The 8,940-nt window shown below is 35.5% G+C and overlaps 1 long non-coding RNA gene across 1 annotated transcript; it reads right to left on the minus strand.

Moving 5' to 3' along the window:
* Positions 1–2,102: 2,102 nt before the first annotated feature.
* LOC116653790 (uncharacterized) lies at positions 2,103–7,000 on the minus strand. Its single transcript, XR_004308246.2, has 2 exons — positions 5,265–7,000; positions 2,103–3,439 (listed from the first exon to the last, which is right to left on the minus strand). It is a non-coding gene; the product is annotated as an uncharacterized LOC116653790 (long non-coding RNA).
* Between the last annotated feature and the right edge of the window lie 1,940 nt (positions 7,001–8,940).

Here is an 8,940-nt window from a genome sequence, read left to right on the forward strand (position 1 = left end):
TTATTCAAGACTCATGAGATTCCTCCATTTCCATTTCCAGACACACTCTGATGTACTGTAAGATTTTGTTTGTTTTAATACAAAATTAAAATGAGTAAAGGATGAAAATAATAAAATATATATAAGAACAATCTTAATAAAGCATGCATATTTGTATTGATACATACATGAGATGATCAGCTAGTAAATATTTTATTTTGCTTTGTATAGGGTAGAATATAACTAGATGAGCTCAGACAGATTGAACAATAAAACAAACATGACAAAATGGGTTTTAAGTCAGGAAACAGAACAGTAAAGCAATTTCCTGAGTTATTTAAATGCTTTCATTGGAGAAATGTCATTACATACTTGAATTACACTGGAATATAATTATATAAACACCACAAATAACAATGTTTTACCAAGAAAAACAGAAGTTAAGAGAGGGGAATTATTTCCTGCCATTTTTCTTCATTTTAAGAAACGTTCTAGATGTTATAAGAACTAAATCAAAAGAAAGGTTCTATATTTACTTTGAAGTCAGTTTCCTTAACACTTATAAGCACATGCTTATCTTTAAGTATCTGATAGGTGAATAGGTCTGTATATACAGTCCCTTCCAGGGTTAAGATGGGCTTATATGGGCGCCGGGGACCTTAATCAGAAGCTTAGCTCCAAAATTTAGTGTCACTGAGAATGCATTTGAACAGAAAGCTTATGAGCAATTAATTGTAATCTTTTCACAGGTAAAGTCAGAGGACTCGTGTTCTTCTTAGCTTTCATATTAAATATGCATATCTTCACAAACATCTCCTCAGTCTTTCTGATATGAATGGTTTCAGAAACTTATTAAATTTAATACAGTTGAACCCAGACTCACATTTTGCTATCTATCTAACCCCAGTAATTGACAGAGTAGGATAGGACCCTTTCTCAGCAGCAAAATGTGCATCAAAATTGGGAAGCCATCTGTGACTTTTTGGATGTGGTGCTTAGGGACATGATTTAGTGGTGTATTGTTAGTTAGGACAGTATGGTTAAGTTGTGGTTCGATTCAATGATCTTTAAGGTCTTTTCCAACCCAAGCAATTCTGTGATTCTATGATCAGCCCAAACAGGCCAAATTCAAATCAGGTGCACACGTTATATGTAAATGTCCCATAGAAGTATTATTTGGGTAGGACTTTAAGCTATACTCCAACACACTCTAAATTTAGAAGGAGGTCTTCATGGACATAATTTCAATTTAAATATATATAATTCTTCATTAACTATTCCATAAAGCAGTATGTCACGACCAAGCAACTCACTTCATCGAACTAATTTCTATCTTAAACTTAGCATTTAGGGAAGATTAGTTACAAGTAAACGATGAGGAATCATCTCCAAAGCACAGAGCTCCACACTGAAATAGATCCATACCTACTGCACCTCTATAGTCCTTACCAGTAACATTTATATCCAGAAAATGAGCTGGAGACAAGACAGATTAAATCTCAGTCTATCCCAGTTTTTCTCCAGCCCTGCTATGAATTCCCATATCAGTCATTGATGTTAGGTTAGCTTTTTTCCCCCAGGGGCAGCAAACACTGTATTCCGCAGCATTCTGGCAGATCCATAACTGGTCAGGAGCTCTAAGCATTGACATTCTTGATGCCCTCTGTGTCTCACTTTCTTCATTTTTAGGAAAAAAAAAAAAAAAGAGAGAGAGAGAGAGAATAATGCCCATCTATTTCCTCTATTTTTTAGGGCATATTATCTTTGAACTAACAGGACTTTTCAAAAAGAGCCGTAAGTTCAAATTTTTACTTTTTAGGAATTATTTTTTTTATCCAGATAGGTTTATCTTACACATGTAAGAAATGTTCCAACTTGTACCTGAAACAGATGTTTCTCTTGCTTCCGAGACTCCTGTTCATAAACTTACCAGAAGCTGACCCTGAAATTGTATGAGTGAAATATTATACCACCTGCATGGAAAATTCAGTTTGTTTGGACAGAAAATAGAAAAAAAAGCATCCATTTTTGCTTCTTTTTTTTTTTTTTTTTTTGTGCGAATATAACAGTGACTTTAAAAAAGAAAAGTTATGTGGTGTATTAAAATCGCTGTTAATCTTGCAAAAGTCTTTGAGAGCTTTATTCCTCCTTATAGAGAGATGAAACAGTGACATTAAAGGAAAGGAAAAGAAAGTCAAGTTAGTATATAATAATCCCTCAGGACAGAGAATTTCTGTTGAAGATAAATAAACCAAGTACAAGGAGAAGTAAGGTAAAGTATTATACTGTGTGAGGAAAAAAAAATAAGGCGATAATATTCTTTTCCAAGTAATGGCATATATTCTTGGCCATCAATAGAAAAAGCTTTTCCTTCACAGTACATTTATTTATATCCCAGAATGAAAGCTATGCATGCGCAGCAGGGAATAGAGAAATCTGATGTGTAATATAAAGGTAATCTATATTTACAGTTGTCAAAGATTCAGATTGAGCAAAATTTAAAATACAGACTGTCCTCAAATAAACCAGTCCATTCAATCAATAAACGTTAAATCAGGTAGAGACAATAAGTTCTGGAAATTGAAATTGTGGAGTATGACGGTTATTTGTTTAGCACCAACAAAATTTGCTGCTAGAGGATGTCCCTCTGTAGTCTGGCTTGTGTGAGTACATACCTACATGGGTTAACTTAGCACTCTGTAACAAAACTGTTCACTTGGCCAGCATGGAGAAAAACAAACTATACAGAAAGACTCAGAAGAAAGAGATTACACATCTGATGTATGTTGTATTATTTCCATGTCGTGTCTGGGTCTCAAGAAGTATCCTGTCAGAAAGTGTGAAGATCTGACATTCAAAAACAGTAGAATACTCCAGACATAAAAGACAAAAATTAGAGAAGACAGGGGAGTACCAAGAAACTGAAATAAATTTTTGCATTTGGGAATACTGGAGAAAGGAGATTTGGATTCAAAAGCAAAATTTCTTCTTCCTGAACAGCCTACTAAAACAGTATGACATTTCCATAGTAATAGGATTGGAAGGTAACCAACTCCAGTGTGTGGACAGAGACCTCAGCAAATAGTGGAACACAATGGGAGATTATAATTTACATCATTAATAACAATGTTTTTCATTACTAAATCTCAAATGGACTTGTTTTAATACACACTGTCCATAAGGACTCCAGTTGTTTTATGTTTGCACATAAATGCAAGTACAAGTACAACTACATGACAGTAGAGGACAGGGTGAGAAAAAGCCAAACAAAGAGGAAAAAATCTTGGAGAAAAATCACAATAGACTCAGAGGACAAGAATCCTCATGGAATTTGTACAACTTGCTAAGGTCACAAAGACTTCAGTCTTGAACACTAGAAAGGTGGTTATAGATGAGCCATTCCAATTTTTGGTCAAATGAAGTTTAGAGGCTGTAAACATCCAGGTTTCCTGAGGATTTTCTGCAGGAGGAAAGGATAAGAGAGTTAAAGCCATCCCAGCAGTGTCTCTGCATGCATCTCCATAAATATGCTTCAGTCACTTACAAAAAACTCTTTCTAATCTTCTACTATACTTAAGACTACACACCCACCTAACTTCCAGGAATGAAGTGGTTTATTTTTATGTTCAGACTAACAACATTTAAGTATATAACAATTTCTCTTCTATCCTCGAGCTTGCTCTGTCTACGTAGAAGTGCCTTGTACTTCCTCATAATCAAAACAAGGGATTTTTATTTTTTTTTTAATTCCACTGCTTTTTCATCTTCCTGCTTTCTGCAGTGCAATGAATGATAAATTAAAAAAAAAAAAAAAGTCAGTTTAATGAGACAAAATGCTAAAGAACAATGGAAAGCAAGATATTTAAAAAAAAAAAAAAAGTACTTTTTGCACATCCTGGTTCTTTATAATATGGAGGCAGCTCCAAATGTAATGCCTCCTATTTATTCCCATGGAAACTACAACAGATAAAAGGCAAAATACCACTACTTGATAGAGCAAATCCTGTGTAACCTACTGTAGGGAAACTCTTTTGGCAGGGGGCTGGAATAGACAATCTCCAGAGGGACCTCCATTCAAACCTCGACTATTCTGCGATTTTGCAAATGCCTAAGCTACACCTTCCTTGTAATTTCTTTGCTAATTACAAGAATTGCAGAAAGATAGCATAGTGCCATGCAAAAATGCCTGTGTCCTTCAGAGATAAGACATGTAATATGTGTATAAAAGAGAGGATCATCCCTGTTTGACAACATACATAGCTCATACTGTTAATAGAAAATAAGGTATCCTCACAAGAGCTAATAACAGAAGAATAAGCTCACTTTTCTCTCTACCACAGTAGCAGTATTATTGTTATTCATGCCTTTTTTAAATGCTCTTTGCAGTTGTGAGCATGCAAGCAGAAAGCTTGCAGTCTTGTGTTGGTTTGTAATGTGAAGATTAGAGAAGGTGGTAAAATAACTTTCTCTAAGATCCTGTCAGGCACTTCTTGTGCTATGTATCAGGGAGATTATCTTCAGTCAACAGATATAGTTCACATTGCTATAATGCACTACAATTTACAATACGTACAGTTCAGGATTATAGGGTTGTCATCAGTTGTGGTTATGATGTGTGGACAATGCAAGTATTGCAGACACCTTGTAAAGATTCATTAACAGGAAACAGGTTACATCCATCTTGCTGAGGACAACATAGTAAGGGACTCTAGAAGGGAAGTTACTACTGTGACAAGCAAACAATGGGTTGGTTAGAAATTCACATGGGAGTTTTTAATATCATGTAAGCAAATTCTTCAAATTTTTAATTAATTCTAAACATGCTGGTAATGTCTTTAATGTGTTTGAATCAAGTCAAAAAAACAGTCTCATCCAGCAAAGTGTTAACTGTTCATGGTAAACTCAAGCAAACCTGAATACTATTAAGAATTTAACTACAGCATCACAGCCTTGCTTGAGACCATACCATTCGAACAGACATAGTGACCTACAGGAAAGTATTTTCCTGTTATCTTGATTTTTCTTTAACCCAGCTCTTGTTTCCTTCACAGAATTCTCCAGCTTGAGCTGGCAGAGAAAATACAGGGCAATATTGGAGGCTGGATGTTTCTGCTCATGCACTAACAAGGGGACAACAGCTTTAAATTCTCCCTAATGCTAATTAAATCCCTAGGCTACAATTACCAGTTAATACCAAAATTTTATATTTTAAGAGCACATTCTGTCATACTAGCAACCTTGAACAAAGTAATTTCAAGTATCTGCTTTGCTAGAGATCATCTTACCTTATGACTTTTCTCAGTTACAAAGTTCTTCTGACTTTCTTTGTCTCTACTTGTCTCTGTCTTCAGAATTGCTCCTTTACTGTTCAGCTGCCTGTTGTATTTATCCATCCCTTAGGAAAGCGTTAAAGGAGTAAAGAGGAAAACATCTACAATTAAATTGCTCTTTAACTTGCTGCTGCCTCTTGGCAACTGCAGGTTGTAATTCACTTTAGAAACAATAAATAATGTAGGGTTTTACATTCATATTTTCAGTAGAAAAGGAATGCCGAGAGTTACAAATTGCTGCTGAAAAGATAACCATATTCAAGGACTAAAGATTAGACAAATCTCTCATAAGGGTCTCTAAGACAAGAAACACTTCAAAAAATAAAAATAATAAACATACTGGTAAGCCTGTAATGGCTCACCGAAACTCCTAATTTCAGTATGGTGGGTTTAGACAAGACATGTATGTCTGTCAATAGGCGCAAGTAGAAAGCAAACTTATATTGCACAACTGAAATAAGAGAATTGGAGCATACCCATAAGGAATTCCTCCCCAGAAAATATCTTGTGCAATTTAACCACCAGCTTGTGCCCTGCAAAAGTACTTTATTTATTTTATTTCCTCAAGGTTGTGCAGGTCTGTAACAAACATTTGTCCATTAGTATATTCTGCATGTCTTATTCTCTTGACGAAAGCAAAGCAATTCTGCAAATAAACTTGGCAACACAATTGTCTTTCTACCTCTGCAGATGATCTAGTCCAGCCCTGTGCTCAGAATAGAGTGGCTACTGCAGGTTACTCAGGGCTATGTCCAGTCAGGTTTTGGATACCTCGCAGGGTGGAGTCTTCACAGCCTAAGACACCTCTTCATATATTTCATCGTCCTGGCAGCAAAGAAGGGGTCATTTTAATCCCTATCTTTAAAATGAATTCTCTGCATTTCAGTTTGCACCCTTTCCCTTTTGTCCCACTGTAACAGGTCATCACTGAAAAGAACCTGGCTCCATACTCTTTACATCCTCTCTTCAGTATTTATAAACTCTGAGAGCTGATTTCCAGTTGGTTGGACCTCAAAAAGTTATACGTCATAGGATTACACTTCCCCAGGTGCAGAACTCAGAATTTTCCATTTTTGAGCATATCTTGAGATTTCTGTCAACACTCTGAATAACAGCAGAACATTCAACACTCCTCCCAGTCCTGTCCTCAGTAAAGCTGCACTTTGCACCATTGTTCAGGTCAGTAAGGAAGATGTTAAGTAGTATTGGACCAAGGATTCCTAAAGTTCAGTCTTACTGGTAAAGGTCAAGTCCAAGAACACTGAGTAGGCTTTGTCCCTGTGGGGTAAAAAGCATGAAAGATGGTCCTTGGCAGGAAAAGAATTTGACTAGAAAAGGCAAATGCTTTTTCTTGCATGTTCAAATAGCACTCAAGTCTGGGAATTTCTCTCTAGCACAGCTTTTAAACAGCACTGATATAAAATCCCTTCATATGCCCAGAGAGAGCAAAATGCCTACTAAACAAAAGATGGTTCAGAATGATTTCTCCAGCTCTATTATTACAAAGACCCAGAATCAGCATCAACCCACAGCACATTGATTGTAGATTTTTTCAATCAATTTTCATATATGATAGTCTTTGTGTTGCAAAAACATGAAAAGGTGGAAAAGTATTTTCAGAACATGCCACATTAGAACTGAAATAATTAAAGAGCAAATACCATTTGCACCTCTCATAAATTGATGCTTGATTAGATGCGGAGAAAGAAATGAAGTTAAAAAAATTCTGTCATCAGTGAGCTTGAACAGCAAAAACTAAATAGAGTAAATAAAGACAAATACATGCGATTAAATTTTTTTGATCTCTAAATCCCATAAGATGTTATTATAAACAAAAGTGAAACAATGAAGCCTGAAATAAATGCAGCTTGATTTCCTGTGGATTTGTACCTCATTATTTAAGCCCTGATCTGAGCTTTTCCTCTGGTATGGGAGTTTATAACCTTTCACAAAACATGAGCTCTCTCTGCTGTTTTCCTCCCTTTCAAAATGCTTATGGGGTCTTATTTTTACAATACTACCAAGAACTCAATTATCTTTGATACTTCTGCCTTTCTGTCCAACTTGGTTGACGTCAGATAGTGGGTTCAAAAGTTATTAGACATTTGGACTGATACACATAGATCAAACAAATGCAAAAATATTATTTCTGTAAAGAAATGAGGCTAAAAATATTTAGAAAGATAAAAGATTATTGCATATGCTCAATTTCACAGACAGGGAAATCTGTGACTTCTTACAATACAGAAATCCTAAGGAATAAGCCCAACTCCTGTTTAAGATTTTTCAGAAGAAAAAAATAATAATAATACAAAACTCTCTAGCAGCTAAAATTGTCTCAGCAATAGTACTCTGACCCTTGAAAGTCTCTACAAAATAACACCAAATGCTACCCCTGCTAAAGAAAATCATCTTCTTATTAAAATGATGGGAAAGTAGCAGGCTGAGCTCACAACATCATATAAGGACTACAGGGCTCACTCCAGTAGTTTCTGAAGTGATCTCCACTTTCAAGACTCTGGTAATCTGTATCTATCTGCTTTTTTATTTTATTTTTTTTTTAACCTATTTAGGTCAGATATAATGTGTAATTTTGGATTAACTTTCAAAGTGCAGATAAGCTGCCCCATTTTTATTTATCCTTCTACACTTTTTACATCTAAACAACCTGGAAGCAGTGTACCCGGAGTTTTCATTTTGATAAATAAAGCACACAAAGTAAGATTATTGTAATGAATTTTATGGCTTTTAATACAAAGGGTTATAGCCTCTTATTAGAAAAATAGACTGCCTTGATTTTTTAAAGATTCAAAGATTACTTCTGTAACACAGGCAATGTCTTTACATGCATTCATTTACGAAAGGAATCATAAATGAAAAGATTAACCTGACCACTGAGGACACATTTAATATAAGCCTACCTGAGGCTCATCATTACCCGTATGGCATTGCTGACCTTGAAAAGCTTTCATGTTAACCAGGAAAGGTGGCACAGATTTAGGACACAGAACTCAAAAAATGCTTTCTCTTTGTGACATAATTATCACCTTTCTGCCTTAAAATGACACCTAACTTTGTTCTTAATTCTTAATTTATTCAATTGCCTTAATTAGAGCAAACAAACAGTACATTTATATGAATTCTAAGTTTGTCTGTAACAAGAACAGCTGAGATAAAAATATTGCAGTGCCTAACCTCTCTTGACAGAGAAAGTCAAAGACAGAAGGGCACCTTTCAGCATCCATTCCAGAAGAGAAGTTAGATGGGCAGAAATAGACTGAAAAAGAAGGCTCAGGATCATAAACAGACAGGATGAGTCCCATTTCAGCATCTGTGGTACCACAGCACCAAAGTTACATGGTACAAGAGTAGATGGCATCTGAGAAATCAACATCCTTAGGAGGGAAGCAGCCTTCTGACTGCTTCTCACAGCTTCCCTGCCTCTGAGAACTCTTATAGTTGACACTCTTTCGCAAACTTCTGCGTACAGGTCAATGTCTGACTTTTCATTAAGCTACTTAAGTAAGAACCACAGCATTTTTAACAGCAAGATAAATAAGCTTTATAAGTCTCCTTATTACAGAAGCAGAAGTCTAATATTTACATTATTTTCTGTGTTAAAAGTGGTTTC

The sequence above is a fragment of the Coturnix japonica genome, chromosome 11, assembly GCF_054131305.1.
Source record: "Coturnix japonica strain WE chromosome 11, WE-NBRP24, whole genome shotgun sequence".
Lineage (NCBI taxonomy): Eukaryota > Metazoa > Chordata > Aves > Galliformes > Phasianidae > Coturnix > Coturnix japonica.